Here is a 23,350-nt window from a genome sequence, read left to right as displayed (position 1 = left end):
CAGGAACAGATTATAGCACAAATAAAACTACAGATTTCTAGCGTTTATAATAATAGAATTAAAGATTAAAATTAAACACTGTGTTTAAATTCTTACTTTTGTTGTTTTGGTTTGGTTTGGTTTGTGATCCAAAAGTCTACTTAAGGTTCTGCACACAGCAGTCACTTCTGGTGGGACTAGGAGAAATGCCTAAGGTATTAGAATAGAACCATGGCCAGGCATTTGCAAGACAAGAACTAAGCTTTCTCTCACATATGTGTCTTTGAAATATTTAAGTTCTTTTTAGCAAGTTTAAATTTCTCACAAATGCATAGAAAAGCAGTTTTCCAACATGCTGCCTCTGGTAACTTGAATCACCTACCTCATTACCGACATCTCCCAATTTTTTTTAATAATATTTTTTATTTAAACACCGTGGTTATAAACATGATTGTGGTTCGGTTTCAGTCATTTAAGAGGATACCCCCCCATTACCAGTCCTAAATTTTACAACATTGAGACATCATTATCACCCAAAATTTTCAGTTTATGCTTCAAATTTGCTCTTGATGTTGTACATTCCTGGATTTGAACAAATGTCTAAAAGGATATGCATTCATTGCTTAATGCCATAATAATATTCTCACCACTCAAAATTCCCTGTACTCTATATAGTCAATCTCTTCCCTCTAAGTTTTGGCTGTAACAGATTTTTACTCTTTCCTTGGTTTTGTCTTTTCCAGAATGTCATCTCATTGGAATAATATAATATGGAGCCTGATCCAATTGTTTCGCTTTTATGAGATAATTTTACATTTAAACTCCTGCCAAGACGTTTTATGACAATAGTTCATTTCTCTTTAGAACTAAAAGATTCAATTGTCTGTATATATTATATTATTTATTTTTAAAATATTAAAAATTATTTTAAACATTTGTGTGTGGGGTATTGAATAAAGAACAAAAATACAACTTCTCTGTTGGGCAAATTTTAAGATGCACAATAACTGAGATATATAGTAAAAGCATGGTTCTTATTTAAACTTATGGTTGACTCAAAGAACTTGCAAATTTTTTTTCATAAACTTTTTGCTCATTCAGTTTTTGGAACACATGAATAAATACAAGAAGTATATTTTTCTTTTAATTAGTAAGATGCAGAATAAACTTATCTTTTATGTTACTTCACATATAAAATGTCTTGTAATGATATCACAAAAATATATTTTTTTTAATTTTTATTTGACTGAATTGCATTACACAGAATTATTTACGGTGCATGGTGACAATGAATGAAGGGCATTCCCACCACCAATATTGTCCTCCTTCCACTCCTGTTCCCAGCATGTATCCCAGATCTCCCTCCTTTACCCCCACAGACTACTAATGTAACTGGTCTCCACTTTACAGCTTGTTGTAGATTGGGTATCTATTCTGTTGTCATTGACTTTGGGTTTGGTGTTCCAGTCTGATCACTTTTTATTTTCACTACATGTTCATATGACTGGCCCTGGTATCATCATTTCCCCCCCTCAATTTATGAGGCTGAATGTTTCAAGTTATGTGATTCTGTTGGAGATAAAAAGGTTAAGAAAAGAGAAGAAAAATTTGGTATCAACTACCAAAAATAAATGCACCCAGCCAAAAAAAATATCACCAAATAATATCCACAAGAGTGAAAGAGAAAGAAAAAAGTGGAACAAAAAAGAGAAGGAAAATAATATCAAAAACAAACAAACAAAACAAAACAAGAAAAAGAAATCCTGGAGTGGCAGGGTTTGGTGTTCCCCCACTTTTTTTTTTTTTGCATAGGCACAGTAAGTATTGGGGAAGGATGGAAATTCCAGTAGCCTAAGAGATTCAGGGTTTCTCCACTCTTGAAGCATACTGTCATGGGAACAACCACTGGCTCCATATATACGCATTGCCATATCCCAGGGTTTTTTGTTGTTGTTGTTGTTGTTGTTTGTGGTGTCAGGAAATTTTCCTCTCCTCTCGGTTGTGGATGAGAAAATCAGGCCACTGTAGCTAGAAATCTTGGTATTTGCGCAGGTCCTAGGACAAGGTCTAGGATAGAGTCTTTACGGTTCTAGAGGTTCTGTTCCATCATTGTTGGTGTATTTAGTCTTCTGTATCATGTGGTCCCTAAGCCGAAGTCGAGGAAATTATGGTTCCAAAGGTTCTGCTCAGTATCTGTCAAAACTGGCCCTCTGTAGTAAGAAATCTTGATTTTTTTAAGAGTCCTGGGCTACAGCCTAGGATAGGGTTTTCCTTGTTGATCTGAAGGTAAATTCTGCTCAGTCACAGTTGTCAAAATATTTTTAATCAGTCAATTTAAAGTATTGATGATTTATGCAGTTAAATTTATTTAAAGATATATCTCATATGTTTTCTTTGATCTGCATAGCTGTATAAAAACAGGTCTTAAGTATTTCACTTGTCTTTTCAGAAGAAAGGCTAACTATAATTCATCTCCAGATTCCCATTTTATATAAAAGGATATAACTAAATTTTAGTCATCTTTAATTTATTAATACTGTTAAGACATTTAGCAGTATTTCTTTTCTTCTAATATTAGTGAAAATATGCATTATACATTGAATCATTTTCTATAAAAATTAATATTAAGAGTATAAAATGCTTATCTCAACTCTATTTTAGCTTTTCAAAATTCTGCCAACATCCCAATAAAGTTCTATAAAGTAGATGATTAGAATTTTAATTTGTATGGAATTTATTAGAAACTAACTTCAATAAGTACAACTAATATATTTACAAAGTTAAAGTATTTATTTTATTTATTTTTTTTCGGGCCACACCCATTTGATTAGCAGGAGTTACTCCTGGCTAAGTGCTCAGAAATTGCCCCTAGCTTGTGGGGACCATATGGGATGCCAGAGGATTGAACCACGATCTTTCCGTGACTAGTGCTTTCAAGGCAAACACCTTACCTTTAGTGCCACCTCGCCGGCCCCTATTTATTTATTTATTATTGGTTTTTGGGACACACCCGGCAGTGCTCAGGGATTACTCTTGGCTCTATGCTCAAAAATCATCCCTGGCCTGCTCAGGCGACCATATGAGATGTCCAGATTCGAGCCACCTTCCTTTAGCAGACAAGGCAAATGCCCTACCTCCATGCTATCTCTCAGGCCCCATTTTTTTAATTTTTAAAAAAATTTTTATAGATACACAAAACAGTCACATATTTAAGGCACACTAATTAGCCAAAAGTAAAAAAATGTTACAGAAATAGTGTTTACTCTTTTAATAATTTGGTAAAATAAAAAGAGCATGTCTGGTTTTCTTTCTCTGGAATGACTTATTCTGCAATTTTGAATTCTATGCTAGTAATTGGAAAAATAAATAGTACCTGATTTCAATGCATTAGTTCTAAATGTTATCAGTGTCTCAGATACTAGTATGTCAAATACCAATACTTGGTAAGAATTTGATTCTTACTTTATCGAAGGTGAATTATAACATTCAGATTACTCCAAACGTATCTCTGAAAGAAGAAACAGGTCTAAAAAGTTTTAGAAAGAAAATGGAAAAAATCTTGGATGGTACAACCTCTTCTTTTTTGGGGGGGTGGGGGGTCACACCCAGCAGCGCTCAAGGGTTACTCCTGGCTCAATGCTCTGAAATTGCTCCTGGCAGACTCGGGGGACCATATGGGATGCCGGGATTCCAACCACTGTCCTTCTGCATGCAAGGCAAACAAACGCCTTACCTCCAAGCTATCTCTCAGGCCCTGAGACAACCTTTTCAATGTCACATTGATTATCCTTTAAAGGGACCTCTATTTGTAGTAAGTAATTATTTGGAACATATATATACTGAGGTTTAGATTGTGTTTATCAACAAAGCATCAAATGACAGATACAGTAGGGTAATTCCTTCCTATCCTATGAACTGCATCAGGTAATGGTATTGAGTCCCATTCTTAAAGGAAATGGTATAGCTTTCTGTTTAGTTGGGTCTTCTTTTATGTCAAACTGCATAATATAATTTTTTCTTGACATAAATTACAAAATTTAAAGTATTGCATTTTCAAATCTAGTAAATTTGGACTTATGCTCTAGGAGAGGGCTCATTATGAGCTATAGCTATTCATACTTTTGTTTTGTTTTTATTTTTTGGGCCACACCCTGTGACATTCAGTGGTTACTCCTGGCTATGCTCTCAGAAATCGCTCCTGGCTTGGGGGGACCATATGGGACGCTGGGGGATGGAACCGTAGTCCATCTTAGGCTAGCGCTTGCAAGGCAGAAGGCTTACCTCAGCGCACCACTTTGGCTCCAGCTATTTATTCTTAGTATTTTCTGTCTGATCTGGGAGTTTGCCTTAATACACACTAACAGTTTAGTTTAGTTGCTTCCTCATCATGAGCATTGTTAAACAAAAAGAGACTTGAGTCAGAAACAAAGACTAGTTTACCACAAAAATAGCTAGTCCCCACACTTAGCTCTAGCTTCTCACAATCCAATTTAACAGCTTTCTACAAAGAGGGCCAGGTGACTCTTTAGTAGATGGCATTTTGAAAAGAAAAAAAAAAATGGAGCTTTGGAATCTTTATATCTTACTGTGACTAATTACGTACTGTGACTCAAAGCATGGAGAATTTTTGCTCCATGCTTTGAAGAAAAAAATGTCTCCTTTCATGGCTATAAACAAACCTATTCTTTGCTCTGCAGGAGTTAATACCTTTGTTTTCCAAATCTATCTGCTAATACCAGTACCCTGAAAGAAAATTTCCAGAACAAGGTGCAGTTTTCATCTTGCAAGATATTCTGAAAAGCAACTTTATATAAAACTTCCTAATTAATGCTATTTACTCATGATATATTCAAACTTTCAGCTTATATCCTCCATTAATGAAGAGAATGTTGATTTTTTTCCCTAAGTATTAATGGATTATATGGGCAAACTTTCAAGCTTGTGATTACTGCAAATTCCCAAGTACTTCTAGTAGAGTGACATGACAGACATTCATATAATATCTGTTGTATAACTAGACATTATTAAGCAAGCTACTTATTTTCCTTTTACTTTTTCATCTTTTTAATTTTACCTTTAAAATGGAGAATTTAAATAAAATAACTCTTTGAACCACTGTAAATATTATGAAAAAAACTTTTCAAATCACTAACATTGCAACCTCTTTCACAATATCATTATAAATATGCATACACACACACACTTACTCTGCAAGGTATATAATCAGAAACCTTAGAAGTGGCATTGTGTATCATGAGATCATTGTATTATAATCACATAGCAGGTAATTACTAAATAAAGTGATATTTTGAAACAAAATTTTATCACATTATCCTTTGGGGGGGGGGCTTTTGGGCCACACCTGGCAGCACTCTGGGATTTTTTGTGACTCTGTGCTCAGAAATTGCTCCTGGCATGGGGGAAATCATATGGGATGCCAGGGAATGAACCCAGGTTTGTCCTGGGTCTGTAGTGTGCAAGGCAAATGCCTCAGCGTTGTGCTACCACTCTGGCCCCTCATCTCATTTATTTAGTAAAACGTTTAACTCTAGTAAAAGCTCAAAGTTAGAGCACTTGCATTGCATATTTGAGGCCCTGGATTTGATGGCACAGAAGCAAACTAATAAAACTAAATTATTGAAATATATATATATATTGAATATATATTTTTTATTTTTGAGCCACACCCAGTGATGCCCAGGGGTTACTCCTGGCTATGCGCTCAGAAATTGCTCCTGGCTTGGGGGACCATATGGGACTCTGGAGGATCTAACTGCAGTTCGTCCTAGACTAGCACATGCAAGGCAGATGTCTTACAGCTTGTGCCATTGCTCCAGCTCCAATATTTTTATTTTTAATATAATTTTTAAATTACAGATAATGTGAACTATTATGATCTAGTCTGATGCCATTTAATAACTATGATAGCATTAATAACCTATTTTTAAAAACACCTTAAATATAACAATTGCTCATCTCTTTTTCTATTTGTTTCTATATCTCTATAGTATTTTATATCTTTAAATAATGTCATAAAAATAGTAAATCTTAATTCATATTGTTTCTAGGGAGTATTCTCTAAAGTCTTACAGTATAATCTGTTTTACATGTGTGATTTGTTTTATGTACCAACTTAGCACCAGTATTTTACCATAGAATTATTACTATATTTGCTATTTTGGCAATGGTAATCACTATAACTTTAGCTAAAGCAACGTATAGCAATGCTACCACAACCTAGAGTGCTCTTTGGAGCTTACTTATGCTATACTTATTATCCCAAGGACTTTTATTTGGAATAAACTTTGGGTTTATTTGTTTTAATCCATTATTTGTTTTAATTATATAGGCAGATACTAAAAATATTTGAGCATTTATTATAATCTCATAAATGCAATATTCTGTATAAACTAAGTTGAATAAGGGGCTGGAGCGATGGTGCAAGTGGTAAGGCATGGTCCCTTAAGTCAGGAGTGATTTCTGAGCACATAGCCAGGAGTAACCCCTGAGTATCATGGGGTGTGGCACCCAAACAAAAAACAAACAAAAAACTAAATTGATAGGAGGGTTGTTATTCTCAAAGAGAGCTGAAGATTAGGAAGTAGATCTAAATACAGGAAACCAAAGAGAATAGAGGGAAAGGACAGGCAGAATAGCATATTCTATCTGATGAGGTGAGAATGTACAGTCCATTGTTTTAAAATAAACTCAAGTGAAAAGTAAATAAAACATTAGATCTCAGGCATTTGAGCTAATTTTAATTTGGACTTTGGGGTCAAGAACTTTCCTCTCATTGTGGGTCGGCTGAAAGTTCAATAAAATGTGATATTATCGCATCAGCTGTAGCCATTATGCATGATTCAAATTATTCCACATTTTTCAACAAGAACAAGAGCTTAAAAACTTATAAAAATTTGGATTAAAAATACCTTTGCCATGTGACCTACTGGAACTAATTTCACCATGATAAGTTTCTTATAGATTCGATTCAGAAACTCTGCAAGAGGTATGGAAGTATATCCTTATTTTAGAAATGAGAAAAAAACAATTTAGTTTAACAACTCAAAACTGGATAACTGTTTGAAAATCCTATTTTGGACCTAAAGTATTTGTTCTGCATTTTCTAAATCCTAAGCAAAAGTTAGAAGAAAGCTACTTAAACACATGAGAAAAATATTCAGGCAAACATAGAAGACTATACTGGAATTAACTAAATGGATCATGGAAACTCCACTTATTCCCATGCAAGGTCAGCAACTATAGGAATTGCTCTTTTGGTGTAAATTACTAGAATCCTAAAGAAAAATACATGACAATTTTCAGATGATATGAAGCAAAAGCTTGAAATAACAGGAAAAAAAACAGAATAAAAAATAATTTCAGACTTATTTTACTAATGATTCTAGGACTGTTACATGCTAAACAAAGAGAAGAGATTCCAAAATAGAACTTGGCTTCTAGGGAAAACAGTGCTCAGATTGTTAGGAGACAAACATACCTAGAGTTTGTGAAGTAGTTTTTAGTAGAGGATGATGTTTACAGAGACCATGTTCAAAGCACTACATATTAAAAAGTATGAAATACTGACCATAGAAATAGTATAGGTTGTAAGATGCCAGTGTTGTACGTAACTTAAAACATTGAATCTCTGGACTTATGGTCACTTCAGACCTTCCCGGAGTGACTGACCCCTGAACACCAAGAAGGACTAAACCTTGAGAATGCCAGTGTGGCCCACAAATAAAAAATATACAAAAATCAGAGACGCATATTTCTTTGAATAGATGTTCTTAGAAAAAATAACAGTTTTTTTTTTTAATTTAAGAAGTTAATAAGAGCCATCTTACAAAAAAGGGAATATGTCTACTTTTATCTTTAGGTTTTGCAAATTTTAGGAAAATTTTAAAAAAAGGACAATAGGAGGCTGGAGCAATAGCACAGCATTAAGGCGCTTGCTTTTCACACAAATGATCTAGGAAGGGCCCAGAGAGATAGCACAGCAGCGTTGGCCTTGCAAGCAGCCGATCCAGGACCAAAGGTGGTTGGTTCGAGTCCCGGTGTCCCATATGGTCCCCCGTGCCTGCCAGGAGCTATTTCTGAGCAGACAGCCAGGAGTAACCCCTGAGCACCACCGGGTGTGGCCCCAAAACAAACAAACAAACAAATGATCTAGGACAGGCCTTGGCTTGATTCCCAGAATCCCATGTGTTTCCCGAGCCAGGAGCAATTTTTGAGCACAGAGCCAGGAGTAACCACTGAGCATCACAGGGTGTGGCCCAAAAAGAAAAAAAATAGAAAAAAATGTTTCTCATTTTTAAAAGTAGGATCAGGAATGTATCTAAATATTTTAATTTATTGTCAAAGTGGACAAACCTAAAATGAGAGATCCTAATCCAACAAGTCACCAGTAACTAATATGTGGAATCATCAGATGACATGAAACAGTGATCAAGATAAAACAGGAGCAAAGAAAGATTTTTCTCTTTTTGTTATAATGGCAACAATAAGGAATCTTAATATTCAAAGACATTTTAGCTAGAATCTTATTTTTCAAAGACACTTTAGCTTTTTCTATTTCTATACTCAGATAAATCTAAGAGAACACAACCAAAACCTATGAAGAAACTCAATTTTATAAGTAAGCATTTCAAAATCAATATAGACAACTTTGTTGTATAAATTGAGCAAAAGTTGAGTCAGAACTATGTCTACATGACAAATTAGAGTTTATTTGCCTTTATGGTTCTCATCAAAAGTTAAAAAGAAACATAACGAATATATCTTTGGTAATAGACAGTTTCTATTTTAGAAGATAGTATCCTGTGAATGATAATCCACCTAGAAAGTAAAGAGAAGAAAGGTAGAATGGTATCTCCTACTCTTGATTGAAAACAACAGGAAAGAGATTGGCATCAGAAAAGATGTTTGGACTTAACAAGCTGATGCTCTTGGCTGTAATTACGTACTACAGTGTCTATTTTTGATCATGCTTACTTTGTGATACTTGATATCATAATGAACTGTTGATTGTGTTTACTAACATCTGCAAGGTGCTCATTTACTTTTTCTTTCAATAAGAAATGCCGGTTTGTACTAAAATGTGTTGACCACCTGAAATTAAATTCTATAGCATTTTAAATTAATAGAGATAGACTATATAAATTAGGTTCTTCAGTGGTTTGTTGTGACTTGCAAAACTGCAGGACTGGATGGGTAAGCATATGGTTTATAGTATATCATTCTATGCAAGTACATATCAGGCTTACAATTTGCTGCAAGAAACATGATGACCTATGTTTGGCAATTGCATTTTGAAAGCACACAAACTGAAATTTGTACCTGCCAAATTACTAAAATTTTTTAACATAATAACATTGTTCACTCTTTAAACAATGTGATATATTTTAATGAGTATTTAGTATAATTTCAATTGTATATATATTTAACATAATCATATAGAAAACCTCAAAATAAGTTTGTACTAAAAAACTTACTCTCTTAACTCATTTGCTAGAATAGTCTAGATCTTATAAATATTATTAAACAACTATTTATAAGCAATTATATACTAAGTGAACCTTTATAAACAATACTAATTTAACTAGCATTAGGCTTTACCATGTTCAGAAATTTTAATCATCATTTAAAATTTATTCATATGAAGAATAATGGATAAGCAATGACTGGCATTCTACAAGGTGCTTAGTGTTATAAACATTATGCTAAACATCTTATTTCTCTGCAAATTTTGAAGAAATATTATTATTATTGTTGTTATTTTATTGCAGTTATTAAACTTGTGAGAAATGAAGTATAAAAGCTGAGTAATATCAAGGATTTGTCCAGAGTTACAGAAGTGATGAATAATCTAAACCACTATTTGAAAAATAGTATGTTTGAACAAAGAACATATTTTTGTTAATTATACTTAGTAAAGATAAAGCATAAAAGTTGTTTCCAATTTGGCAGTTCAAACTAGACATTTCTATCAAAGAGGTTTCAGCAATTATTGCACTAAATGCTGAAAAGAAGTTACATTGAGCCTAGTGTACCTGAAAAAGCTTACTCTCTAACAAGTTCCATGAGTCTTAAACTCTGGGTTTGAGATATTTGGTCTTTAAATGAAAAAAAAATGCACTAAGCTTTTCTAGAAGTTTTGTTTTCAATAGTCTATAAGTCAGCTTAAAGAAATTTACAGGATAACAGTATTACTGAAGAACATTCTTATTTAAAAATAATTGATTTCTTGAATACTCAGAAAATGTTCCCCAGACATACAATCACCTAATTATTGATAAAGGAGCAGGATATCCTAAATGGAGCAAAGAAAGCCTCTTCAACAAGTGGTGTTGGCACAACTGGATAGCCACTTGCAAAAAATTAAACTTAGACCCCCAGCTAACATCATGTATGAAGGTAAAATCCAAATGGATTAAAGACCTCAATATCAGACCCAAAACCATAAGATATATAGAACAACACATAGGCAAAACACTCCAGGACATTGAGACTACAGGCATCTTCAAGGAGGAAACTGCACTCTCCAAGCAAGTGAAAGCAGAGATTAACAGATAGGAATATATTAAGCTGAGAATCTTCTGCACCTCAAAGGAAATAGTGCCCAGGATACAAGAGCCACCCACTGAGTGGGAGAAACTATTCACCCAATACCCATCAGATAAGGGGCTAATCTCCAAAATATACAAGGCACTGACAGAACTTTACAAGAAAAAAACATCTAATCCTATCAAAAAATGGGGAGAAGAAATGAACAGACACTTTGACAAAGAAGAAATACAAATGGCCAAAAGACACATGAAAAAATGCTCCACATCACTAATCATCAGGGAGATGCAAATCAAAACAACTATGAGGTACCACCTCACACCACAGAGAATGGCACACATCACAAAGAATGAGAATAAACAGTGTTGGCGGGGATGTGGAGAGAAAGGAACTCTTATCCACTGCTGGTGGGAATGCCGTCTAGTTCAACCTTTATGGAAAGCGATATGGAGATTCCTCCAAAAACTGGAAATCGAGCTCCCATACGATCCAGCTATACCACTCCTAGGAATATACCCTAGGAACACAAAAATGCAATACAAAAACCCCCTCCTTACACCTATATTCATTGCAGCACTATTTACCATAGCAAGACTCTGGAAGCAACTAAGATGCCCTTCAACAGACGAATGGCTAAAGAAACTGTGGTACATATACACAATGGAATATTATGCAGCTGTCAGGAGAGATGAAGTCATGACATTTTCCTATACATGGATGTATACGGAATCTATTATGCTGAGTGAAATAAGTCAGAGAGAGAGAAAAACGCAGAATGGTCTCACTCATCTATGGGTTTTAAGAAAAATGAAACACATTCTTGCAATAATAATTTTCAGACACAAAAGAGAAAAGAGCTGGAAGTTCTAGCTCACCTCAGGAAGCTCACCACAAAGAGTGCTGAGTTTAGTTAGAGAAATTACTACATTTTGAACTGTCCTAATAATGGGAATGTATGAGGGAAATGGAGAGCCTGTTTAGAGTACAGGCGGGGGTCGGGTGGGGAGGAGGGAGACTTGGGACATTGGTGATGGGAATGTTGCACTGGTGATGGGTGGTGTTCTTTACATGACTGAAACCCAGACACAATCATGTATATAATCAAGGTGTTTAAATAAAATAAAAAAACAATTGATTCATTTCATACTGTCATGTACAATAGCTAGATTGAAATCAATATTATGAATAATTATGATTTATTTTATCCATTAAATTTCCTTTTGATATTTAAATTGATCAGGTTTTGCTGTTATAGGTAAGATTATATGGATGTTTTCCATATAGGTATTTTTTGTAGAATTAATTCCTTAGATTACTTAAATCCTAGAGGTAGAATACTAAAATAAAAATAGTGAGATTTTTATATCAAACTATTTCATATAAATTGCTTTTGAACACTTTAGTAACTTTATTAACCATGCCACTGAACAATATTATACTTTCTAAGAGTGATGGAGGAACTGGCAAGAGAAAACTGAGGCTTTCTCTTCAAATATTTTGTCAAATAAGTTAAATAGAAAGGAGAATATATTTAAACGTTAACTGAAAATTTCTAGTGATAATTACTTTTAATTCCATTTCTTACTCACTTACCTTAATATTTTGTCAATTTTTAAAAATAATTTTAGCTCAATATTCTTACTTTTTTAGATAATTGGTTGTTTAAAGCCAATTTTAATTGTTTATGACATATAAGGTTATGATATATGTTAAAACAGCTCACAATATTAAATATCAAGTTCATTGATAGTATTTCCATTGGTTGGTATAAAATAACTACTAAATTTAAGGAAATAAAAAACTGACAATTATTGTCTCCTAGTTTCCATAAACAAAGAATTCAATGCAGTTCAGCTGTGGTTGCTTCAAGGTCCCTTCTGTGGTTGCAAATCAGGATATTTTTCCTGTTTGTTTTTATTTTAATTTGAGCCACACCCTGAGGTGCTCAGGGTTTACTCCTGCCCTGAGCTCTGAGATCACTTCTAGCTTTTGGCCTTGAACCTCTTATGAACTTTGTGCCTTTTACCAGCTGTATTACTTCTCTTATACTTCACTTCCACAATGAATATTTTCAAAGAATAGAGGCTAATAGCTGGAGAGTATACCTTCTAGGCATTTAATTGCCTTCTGACAGGTAACTTAAGAAAGGTCAGCTATAATGTTGCTAGTGCTCCTTTAAGGATACTTTTTTTCTTGTAAATATTTTTCCATTTCTTTTAGTTTTGAATTATTGAAGTTTGACTTTAATGTGCTTATGTATATTTTTAAAAATATTATTTTTACTTGATGCTACATTTCATTCAATTTTATTCATTTAAGGCTTATCTGTAGATATTTCTGTTCTCTTTCTTTTCCATTCTCTTTTGTACTTTTAATTCATTTGTTAGGCACTTTAGTTTTTTTAATATATTGTACTCTTTGATCCTTTGGTTCTTCTGTATTGAGGGGAAATATCTCAGTGTTTAGCTTGGATTTTTGTTTGTTGGTTTGTTTGTTTGGGGGCCACACTCGGGAAGTCTCAGAGTTTTTTTCTGGTTCTGTGCTCAGAAATTGCTCCTGTCAGGCTCCCAGGGAACTTTTGGGATGCCAGGAATTAAATCCCCATCATCCTGTGCAAGGCAAATGTCCTGCCAGCTGTGCGCAAAACAAACAAACAAACAAACAAACAAAAAAAAACAAAAACTACTTTAGGGTGTTTGCCTTGCACGGGACTGATCCAGGACAGATCTCAGTTCAATCCCCTGTTTCTCATATGGTCCCCCAAATCAGGATAGATTTCTGAGCGCATATCCAGGAATAATCCCTGAGCATCACCTGGTGTGGCCCAAAAACAAACAAACAAACAAAAAAAATAAGTTTGCGAGTAGATAATATACTAAGTAGAAAGTACAGTACACTGACCTGGGCTTGAATCCCACAAACAACCTCTTGGGCATTTCCAGGAATAGCCCTGGAGGCATGTGTGCTCTGCTGGAGCAGTCCTTATAGTTCCTGACTACAGGCCCACACTTGACTTCATCTTTGGGCCTTAGCCTTGTGCCTGCTTATCCTGGTTAACTTAATACTTATGGGAATGACACTGGGTCCCTTCAATACTTCCTGGAGACTTCAAACCAAAAAGAAAAAAATGTCTCTTTAAAAATACATATATATTTTATTTCAATAAATAATATAGTTATTATTAATATTATTATACAGGGCATCTAAATATTTTCCACCCATGACCCCTTTATACCCAAAATATGCAAACACTGATTACTTCCAGAATTTCTAGTAGTTAAAGAATTTAAGCTCTAATAAATTGTCCATAGATACTTCAGAATTTTCTTCATGATTCATTCGTATTACCGAAATAAATGTTTATACTTTTTCACGTATTAAAGTATCTAACCTATTTTATTTATTGATTAAAGACTCTCTTACTCCTCAAATGTTGGAAACACTTCACTAATATTATAATCTGTGTCAAAAATTTGTTCTTTCTAGAAAAAATTTTTCCTAAAAATGTTTGCATTTATCACTCAAAATTAGAGATGTTGGTTTATAAAAATAATATTACATATATCAGGGCTTTGTAAACTTGGTCTGCTTACTAACCCTTTCACCAGCAATTTCTTTTTCTTTTTTGGGAGGCCTCATCCGCAGAGTTCAATAAATCCTTGACAGTGCTCATGACCCCTGACATTTTTACATTATTGTAGACACTTATAAATGGTCTTCAAATCAAGCTGTACACTAATAAATTTTAAATATTTTTATTTTAAAACAACTTTTGCTATACATGTAATTTTAACACTGATTACAGACATCTTAATTTACTTTTAAATTGATATTTTGATTTTATAATAGTCAATGTTGATGACAAATTATATAACTATATTGTATAAAGTTAAATATATATTTAAAATAATTTTAAACTAGGTTAGAAATTCTGTTCCAATGTCAAATTCATTTTACAAGATCATAGAGAATGCAAATTTTAAACCCATATCACTTGATAATGTAGCAAATTCTTCCTATGAATTAAATAGCAGTTGAGTGATGGTTTTCATTTTTTTCCAGTGAGTATAATATATGAACATTACTTAATTTTTTAAGAATAAAAATGCAAAGCATTAGAGTTCTGAAAATCTAACTTTAGGAACTTCAGATGATCAATTGTAACAATTACAATTACATTGTTTAAAGTTTACTTTTAACTACAAAATCATCTGTAGCTGTAAACATTTCTAGGTAACTATTTTCTGCTCCATTCCATATTAATATTATTTAGCAAAACTTTCAAAAGGACCACTCTGAACCAGTGTTTGGAATTGCTGTTGGCTACCAAGTGGTGTTGTGTATCGAACTTGGACATGTTACAATTTTTCCCTTGAAGCAACATGTTTAAATAATTGAGTTTCTCAAATATATCTGAAAAATAACATGGTTTTAAAGGCCATAAGTCATCTTGAAAAAAAAACAAACAAAATTGGATTTCTGCTCAGACAGAAATACGACTTCAACTTTTAATTTCAATAATCTGGTTAAACTTCGGCTATTTGAAAGTCAGCTTGCCTCTACATGTAGTAATAAATTTTAGTAATTGGTGTACATGTCTTTGCAAAGGTTTAAAAAAAATGACTGTGAAGGGTATAGCTTTTAATGAAGTTAATGATTTTGATAGTATTGCAAGGCATGACATCTAATTTTGGTGATATATTTTTGGCTCTGAATATCTCCCTGTGGATCATGCAGTGAATATAAGTGATAAGTTCATTGACACTAGCTCTAATTTTGCTAAAAAATCAACATTCTTATTCATCATTGTACCAGTACCATCTGTATATATTCTAACACTGTAAACATGAAAAATTAATTGACTTTAGGGTCAATTAATATCTTGCCATTTAGTATACCCATCCAATAGACAAAAAATATATTTTTCTCAAGAATTATTCTTTATATACATACATGTCTCTAAATAAAGTAACAATTTGGGCCACCTTTGGGTGTGCACAGTAGGTTCTCCTGACTCTGCACTCAGGAATCAACCCTGGAGGGTTCAGGGGTCCATATGGGATGAGAAGGAACGACCAAAAACCACAAAAAAAAAAAAAAAAAAGAGAAGGAACAACCTCAGTAAGCAGTGTGCAAGTCAAGTTCCTTACCTACTGTTTTATCACTTCAGCACTCAAAAATAAATTTTTCTGTACTTTATTATATAAATTATTGCTGATATTTAATATTATAGTGCGCTGTAAAATACATTATGTGTAGCACTTTAAAGTTTCTGCAATTAAATAAAAAGTTTTTGCTTGTTTGAATTTTTGCCCCCCCCTCCCATTTTTATCTTCTCTTTTGTTCTTTTTTTTTTTCTTTTGGTTTTTGGGCCACACCCTGCAGTGCTCAGGGATTACTCCTGGCTGTCTGCTCAGAAATAGCTCCAGGCAGGCACGGGGGACCATATGGGACACCGGGATTTGAATCAACCACCTTTGGTCCTGGATCGGCTGCTTGCAAGGCAAACGCCTCTGTGCTATCTCTCCGGGCCCTTCTCTTGTTCTTACCTTCAAACAGAACCACATAACTTGAACCATCTTGTTCTGGCTCACAAATTGAGGGGGAAATAATGGAGGGCACCAAGACCAAATAGTCATATGAACATTGAGTAGAAATAATATATAAAAAATAATCAGACTTAAACACCAAATCCAAAGCCAACTACAACAGAATCAATACCAAATCCACAAGCTAGACACAGAAGGGACCACTTATACTAGCAGCACGGGTGGCAAAGGAAGGGCAATATGGGATGCATGCATGCTGGGAACAGGGGTGGAGGGAGGACAACATCCGTGGTGGGAACGCCTCTGATTCAATGTCACTATGTACCAAAAATATTACTGTGTGCTCGCTTCGGCAGCACATATACTAAAATTGGAACGATACAGAGAAGATTAGCATGGCCCCTGTGCAAGGATGACACGCAAATTCGTGAAGCGTTCCACATTTTTAATAAAATAAATTATAATAAACTGTTAAAAAATATTACTGTGAAAGATTTGTAATACACTTTGGTCATAATAAAAATTATTTTAAAAATATACAAGAAAATGTTTTTGTTGATAATAAATTTCTCAAAACATTATTTTCTTTATTTTAATATTTTTTAAATCATTCAAAATACACCTTTGGTTACTGCTGTATCTTGCCAGTTTGGTTTAAAGATATCATTTAGTTTAACTCTGAAGTCAAAACTTCACTAAAATTAAGCAAAAAGCTTTTCCACACTACAATGATTTTTAAAACTAAATCCATATTGCAAAAGTTTTTCAATGTATTTTATTTTTCTGATATATTTAAGTGTTCTATAACCTGGTAATGAATTCTCTACCCAAAGGTCTAAATTTAGCTACTTGTTCATAACATAAATGTTTGTGCATTTATTTTATATTTTGTTTTATAAAAACAATAAAATTTATATTAAATATAGAATATAAGGATTGAAAATTTAATAAATAAATACTAGTTTAGTCTTAAAAGTTACATTTGTTTCTGCTTAATTAATAAGTTGGTGTTGTAGAGATGTTTATAGATTGTTTATAGATGGTCTTATAGGAGGAGACCTTGGAACACTGGTGAAGGAAAAGGACTTTCTGGTGATGCATACTATGTTAGAAATAAGTGTGCATGAAAAGTATAATTAGCAGCATTGTAAACCCAGGTACCTCAAAAATGTTTTCTTTAAGGCTGTAAAAAATGATGCTCACATTTATATACATATATCAGTGATGGTGAAAAATATTATGAAAGACTGTTTCTCACTATTTATAAATTTATATTTTTAATTAAAGAGGGAGATTACAGAAATTTTAAAAACTTTTTAACATGATCCAATCCAAAGATGTATTAATTTATATTTACATATTGAGTGCAATAATGGGAAAATAGTGAAAGTCTTTATTTTCTGTAATTAGGTGTTATACAGAAACACCTAATTATAAGTACAGTGAAAATATAGCAGTTCCTGAATGTACAGTAATTTTCTACCTGAGCTGAAGTGTTTCTGGCAGCAATCTTTGGTGATGTGGGCATGATGGCGTCTGCAGTACTCTATGCATATTGTGTGCTCAGAATGATGCTGCAGAAAAGTTGCGGGATAGAACATCACCATTATGACCAGGAGCAATTTGTTTTCATTAGTAAGTTGATTTTGAAATAACTTTTGGTCAGTGGGCATTTAGAAGCCACTTATTGTTGTCAAAGATTTTGTGATCTTCACGTTTAGTTTATTTAATCCAATTTATATCACAACCTACAGTATTAGACACATTGGTTTGAATATTATACAGATACATAATTATAATTTTCTTAGATTTGTATTTTGAGTTTTTTTTATTTATTATTTTGTTTGTTTGTTTTTGGGTCACACCCAGTTGTGCTCAGGAATTACTCTTGGCTCTGTGTTTAGAAACATTTCAGGAAGGCTTGGGGGACTAAAGAGAATGCTGGGGATCAAACCCTGATCAGCTGTGTGCAAGGCAAATGCCCTACCCATTGTGCTATCACTTAGGACCCAATGCTTTGAATTCTTTTCTCAGTGTGCTAGGGTTTTCATAGAACAAATATTGGTACTTATTACATTATTATATAGTCTCTTCTCCTCTTTCTCCTCCTCCTTCACTTCCTCCTCCTCCTTCACTTCCTCCTCCTCCTCTTCCTCCTCCTCCTCTTCCTCCTCCTCCTCCTCCTCCTCCTCCTCCTCCTCCTCCTTCTTCTTCTTCTTCTTCTTCTTCTTCTTCTTCTATTTTTTTTGGTTTTGGGGCCACACCCAGGGACACTCAGTGTTTACTCCTGGCTGTACTCTCAGAAATCGCTCCTGGCTTTGGGAATCATATGGGACTCTGGGGGATCGAACCCCGGTCCATCCTAGGTCAGCTGTGCGCAAGACAAATGCCCTACTGTTAAGCCACCACTTTAGCCCTATTATATAGCTTTTTGTCCTTTTACTGTATTTTTCTCATTTTAAGTGAAATATTTCAGTCATTAATCATCAATATGTCTACTTTTCTATTAATTATGTTAACATAATATGATATACCATACATTTATCTGATTATTACTTTTGATAAGTATGATTTATTAAATATTACATGTAGATATTACCAATCTTTTATTTTTCTATTTAAAAATATTTTGTATAGGATCATTTTTTAATTTTTTTTGGTTTTTGAGCCACACACAGCGACACTCAGAGGTTACTCCTGGCTCTGTGCTCAAAAATTGCTCATGGCTGGTGGGACCCTATGGGATGCCAAGGTATAGAACAGTGGTCATTCCTAGATCAGCCGTATGCAAGGCAAACGCTCTACCACTGTGCCACCACTCCAGCCCCATATATCATCATTGTTTAAAATTAACTTAATTAATCTTAATGTTAATTAATTTTAATTTTTAATTTAAAATTAAATGATTAATTTTTAAAATTAAGTATAAGTTTGCTCATTGCTAGAAGTAGAAATCAATTGGCAGTTGACAAGATTTGCTTATAGAAAGTCTTGTGTTAAATTTCTTATGTGTTTTTTGTTTGTTTGTTTATTTTTGTTTTCAGGCCACACCCCATGATACTCAGGGGTTAATCCTGGCTATGGGCTTAAAAATCACTCCTGCCTTGGAGGACCATATGGTCCTAGGCTAGTAAGGGCAAGGCTGACTCCTTACCACTTACGCCACCTCTCTGACCCCATATTTCTTATGTGTTTTATACTAAAAATATATACCCAAAAAAACTATTGGTTATGTAAACAATTTGTTCAAACTAGCTACATCTAGTTATCAAGCAAGAAAATAGTATTATTTATTTTGAATAATTTTTGAGCATTAATATATCAAGACCACAAGTCATATTCTACAATATTTCAGAAGTATAGAAAGTAAATTTCAACACAAAATGTCTTGTATTTTTACAATGAAATGATAGTGCTTTTATTTTATTTTATTAATTTCTACTCAAACCTCTTCTGAAATTTTTATATGGAGATTTCAGATACTACTTGAGATTGACATAGTGATAAGAATATAGACCATTTATTTCTACTCATTCCCCTTGGAATTCTGATACCTCATCTTTAGATCTTAATTACTTTGAAAGCATCAAACTGCCACTAATATTACCATTTTATCAGTTCATTTTATTGTGATATTTTGGAAACAGCTATATGGTGTTTGATATTTGCTTTTCCTCTTGATAATATTAAGGTAATGAGCAAAAGAAAGTGAATTCAGAAATATTGGTAAACTCTAAGTGTAACTTCAATGAAATGTTCATTTAATCATAAAAGGGCAAAAATTTGAAATCATAATCTCTTATTTTTGGTTTGAATTTATAAATTCAATAGAACTTACCCTCTTTTTCCTTAGAGACTAACTTTGCATACAGAGTCAGAGGCAGCCCTGTTCAAATCACAAAGGATCTTATTTATGAACTCTCTCTATCACTAACAATGAGTTCTTTACCTATTCACTGCATTTGAATACCCTGAAGAAAATATTCAAGTGATAGCATCTCTTGTATGCTTCAGATTTTCAAAAAATAATATTTAATTTATTAGATTAATAGTGAATAAATATTTTTATTAATAACTGCATTCGAAAATTTGGTTTCCCATTAAATGTCACAGTAAAATATTTTTATAATTTTTCAATTTTTTAGGGTGCCTCACCTATTGGTGCTCATGGATTACTCTAGATTCTGCTCTGAGGGATCACTTCTAATGAGCTCCGGAGCTCTGGGAATTGAACTAAGGTCAACTGTGTAAAATGCAAGTACCTACTTGCTTTTCTTTTTTTTTTTTTTTTTTGTGGTTTTCGGGTCACACCCGGCAGTGCTCAGGGGTTTTTCCTGGCTCCGTGCTCAGAAATTGCTCCTGGCAGGCACGGGGGACCATATGGGATGCTGGGATTCGAACCAATGACCTTCTGCATGAAAGGTAAACGCCTTACCTCCATGCTATCTCTCCAGCCCCACCTACTTGCTTTTCAATTGCTTTGTCCCCTATTTTTTATTAAGTGGATTCCATTTTAAGAATTAGGTTTCTAATATATTTATAGTAAAAAGAATAAATAAAATCACCAAGTTTATTTCTGAGGGTTATTTTTTTATCAGACTATGTTGATTTCTCTTTAGATAGAAAGATAATCCAATGTTAAAGGAAACATGTCCTGAGTCCCGGCAAATATAGTATGATTATTATTTAAAGGATTTACAAAAATGAGAGTTTTCACTAAGGGAAAATGTAAATTGATAAACTACGAGTAGAGTTGGGTAGAGGATTTGGTGGATAAAAAATTGTTAAGCTGGCAAGCAAATTCTTGTTAAATTGTTAGAGCAGGATTCTAAGTGTTGGCAGACTAGGGTGTTCAGATATCCCATAAGGGTTGAGGGATACTATATGGGGCAAACAGATATTGAGGATGGGAATGCTCTTAAAATCTTTCTAAAACTATTGAAAGGCAATACAGAAGCCTCAGCTGAACTCAGGAAAAAAGAGTTTAGAGAAAATAAACTGAATTATAATAAGCAAGAGGGATTTTGTCAGTGTGATTGTTTTGCTTGAAAAATGATGTCAAAGCCAACACCTATTTTTTTTTTCCAAAGAAGAATTAACATACATTAAAAGTATATGAAATGGTTAAAATATATAAAATAATGACAAGGCAAAAGCTAAATGAAAAGGATTCATATTTTAAGTAGGTTTCTGTTTAATATTTGTATAATTAAACTCTAATATGATAGTCCTATGTCAGGGTTCATAAACTCAGTATTTGTACTTTCAATGGACAAAAAGTTTGTAACAGGTTAGCATATGTTTTTCAATTCCACAGGCTATTAGTATTCATATATAACATATAGATAATCTATTTTTAGTTTAGTATATTTATGACACATTGTAAACCTCAAAACATAGAAAATTATCTGTCAGCCATGCTCTTACCTTGACAGACATATAAAACCACTGATGTAGAATTCATTGTGGAAAAATTTTAAAAGAAGATTTCTGGCAATAATTTTAAATAGCCCAGCCATTAGAGTCAGACAACCTAAGTTGAGTACTTGAGCAGTGATTTATTAGCTTAAAGGCTTGATGCCAGAGATATAATCTCTCTGGCTGGTTATGAATTTTCTCATTTGAGAGTAACAGTATGCACCCGACTTAAGGTTTATTGTAAGATTAAGCAGCATTGTATATAGAGTGTAGGAAACAAGGTCTGACACATTGTATTTGATAAATAACTTTTATTATTATAATTTTCAGCAACAATACAAGGGAAAATCACAGGCTTCCTAATAGACTTGTCACAGTCCGCTTCTGCATGATAGAAAGTTTATATTCTGCAGTACTTAAAAGAAGCAGAGATAGAGACAACCATGATTTTCATGGCCTTTCCACATATTTTGAATACTCAATAGAAAAAAAGGATTCCATTAAATGAATATCTTTGCCAAAGGAACTAGACTCTTTTTAGAGTGGGTCCTCTCATTAAATAAGAAGACTAATACTTTTCAAAATACTATAAAACAGACATCCTTTGTGGCTGCCAGTTATTTCAAATTATTCTTTTTTATTTCCATAGTAGACCCCCCTTTGGGGAGCAACCATAATAAATGCATTTCCTACACCTGAGAGGCCACACAGGTATTCACATTTTACAGGGAGCAATATTTTCCTTCATGACTTCTCCCCAAGGAACTCTATATCCTTCTACTTCATAGCAGAAATACTAAAATTTTAAATTCAATGAACTAAAGAAAAGTTGCAAGTGCTTAGCACTACACAGACAGAACTATAAATACATATTTTTATGTCACTTACAATTGTTTTGTGCCATTTGATGTTATAAGTTACCTACATTCATTATTGTGAATATGATATATATTAAAAAGTAAAATATGGTCTTTATTTTTATAAAATCAAACCAGTATGATGTTTATTTTTTTAGATGACAAGAAGAAGGCTTTTAAACTTTATTTGTAGATGGCAATGCACATTTACATCTATTGTTACATAACAAAATTTTATAAATTGTATTAATGAAAATGCATTTTATCTTAAATAATCATATTTCAGAAGATAATGAGATAATGATTTTTAAATGACTGTTTTGCCCAAACTTATTTTCTGAAATACATTTACAACAACCTTCTGTTTTTAAGTTGTATTTTTTATTTATTTTTTTCAAACAGAAAAAGCCATTTAATCACACATATACATTCATAGGACTTTAAACAAAATGTAATATAAAATATAAAAAAAAACAAAACCCCACAACAAAAAAAAATTACATTTACTTGTAAACTGCTTAAAAGCTGGTGGGTTGGCTGACAGGGCTGCCCAAGAAAAGCAAAAGCAGATATAATGAGGTACATTTTCAATGAATAACCACCACAGATTATGTGAACTGCTCTAGCAGCCCAGTCACCTGTTCCCCAATCTCGCCTCCTTAGAGACAAACCAGGGCAGTCCTCCCATGAATTGAGGGCTCCAGCTATATCGATAAGCACCACAAAGAACAGACAAAACAAACAAACCAAAAAAAAAAAAAACTAAAACAAACAAACAAAAATCACGCCATGGTCTTGAATCTTGAATTAAGAAACATGGTATAGCACATAACGAAAGAGAAGAAAGGAAGAAAGAAAAAAAAAATAAATATAATTGGGGACAACACTTTCAATAATCACACCCAAACAGAAAAATCGACCAAAATAGATAAATAAATCAAAAATAATAATGACAATAATAAATAAATTTTATTTAAAATT

General features: G+C 33.3%; 1 non-coding gene across 1 annotated transcript; it reads left to right on the top strand.

The window, feature by feature from the left end:
* Positions 1-16,434: 16,434 nt before the first annotated feature.
* Positions 16,435-16,541, top strand: LOC126008265 (U6 spliceosomal RNA). Its single transcript, XR_007495605.1, has one exon. It is a non-coding gene; the product is annotated as a U6 spliceosomal RNA (small nuclear RNA).
* The last annotated feature ends 6,809 nt before the right edge of the window (positions 16,542-23,350 follow it).

This window comes from Suncus etruscus, chromosome 4 (genome assembly GCF_024139225.1).
Source record: "Suncus etruscus isolate mSunEtr1 chromosome 4, mSunEtr1.pri.cur, whole genome shotgun sequence".
NCBI lineage: Eukaryota > Metazoa > Chordata > Mammalia > Eulipotyphla > Soricidae > Suncus > Suncus etruscus.
This window is presented reverse-complemented; position numbering and strand designations above follow the sequence as displayed.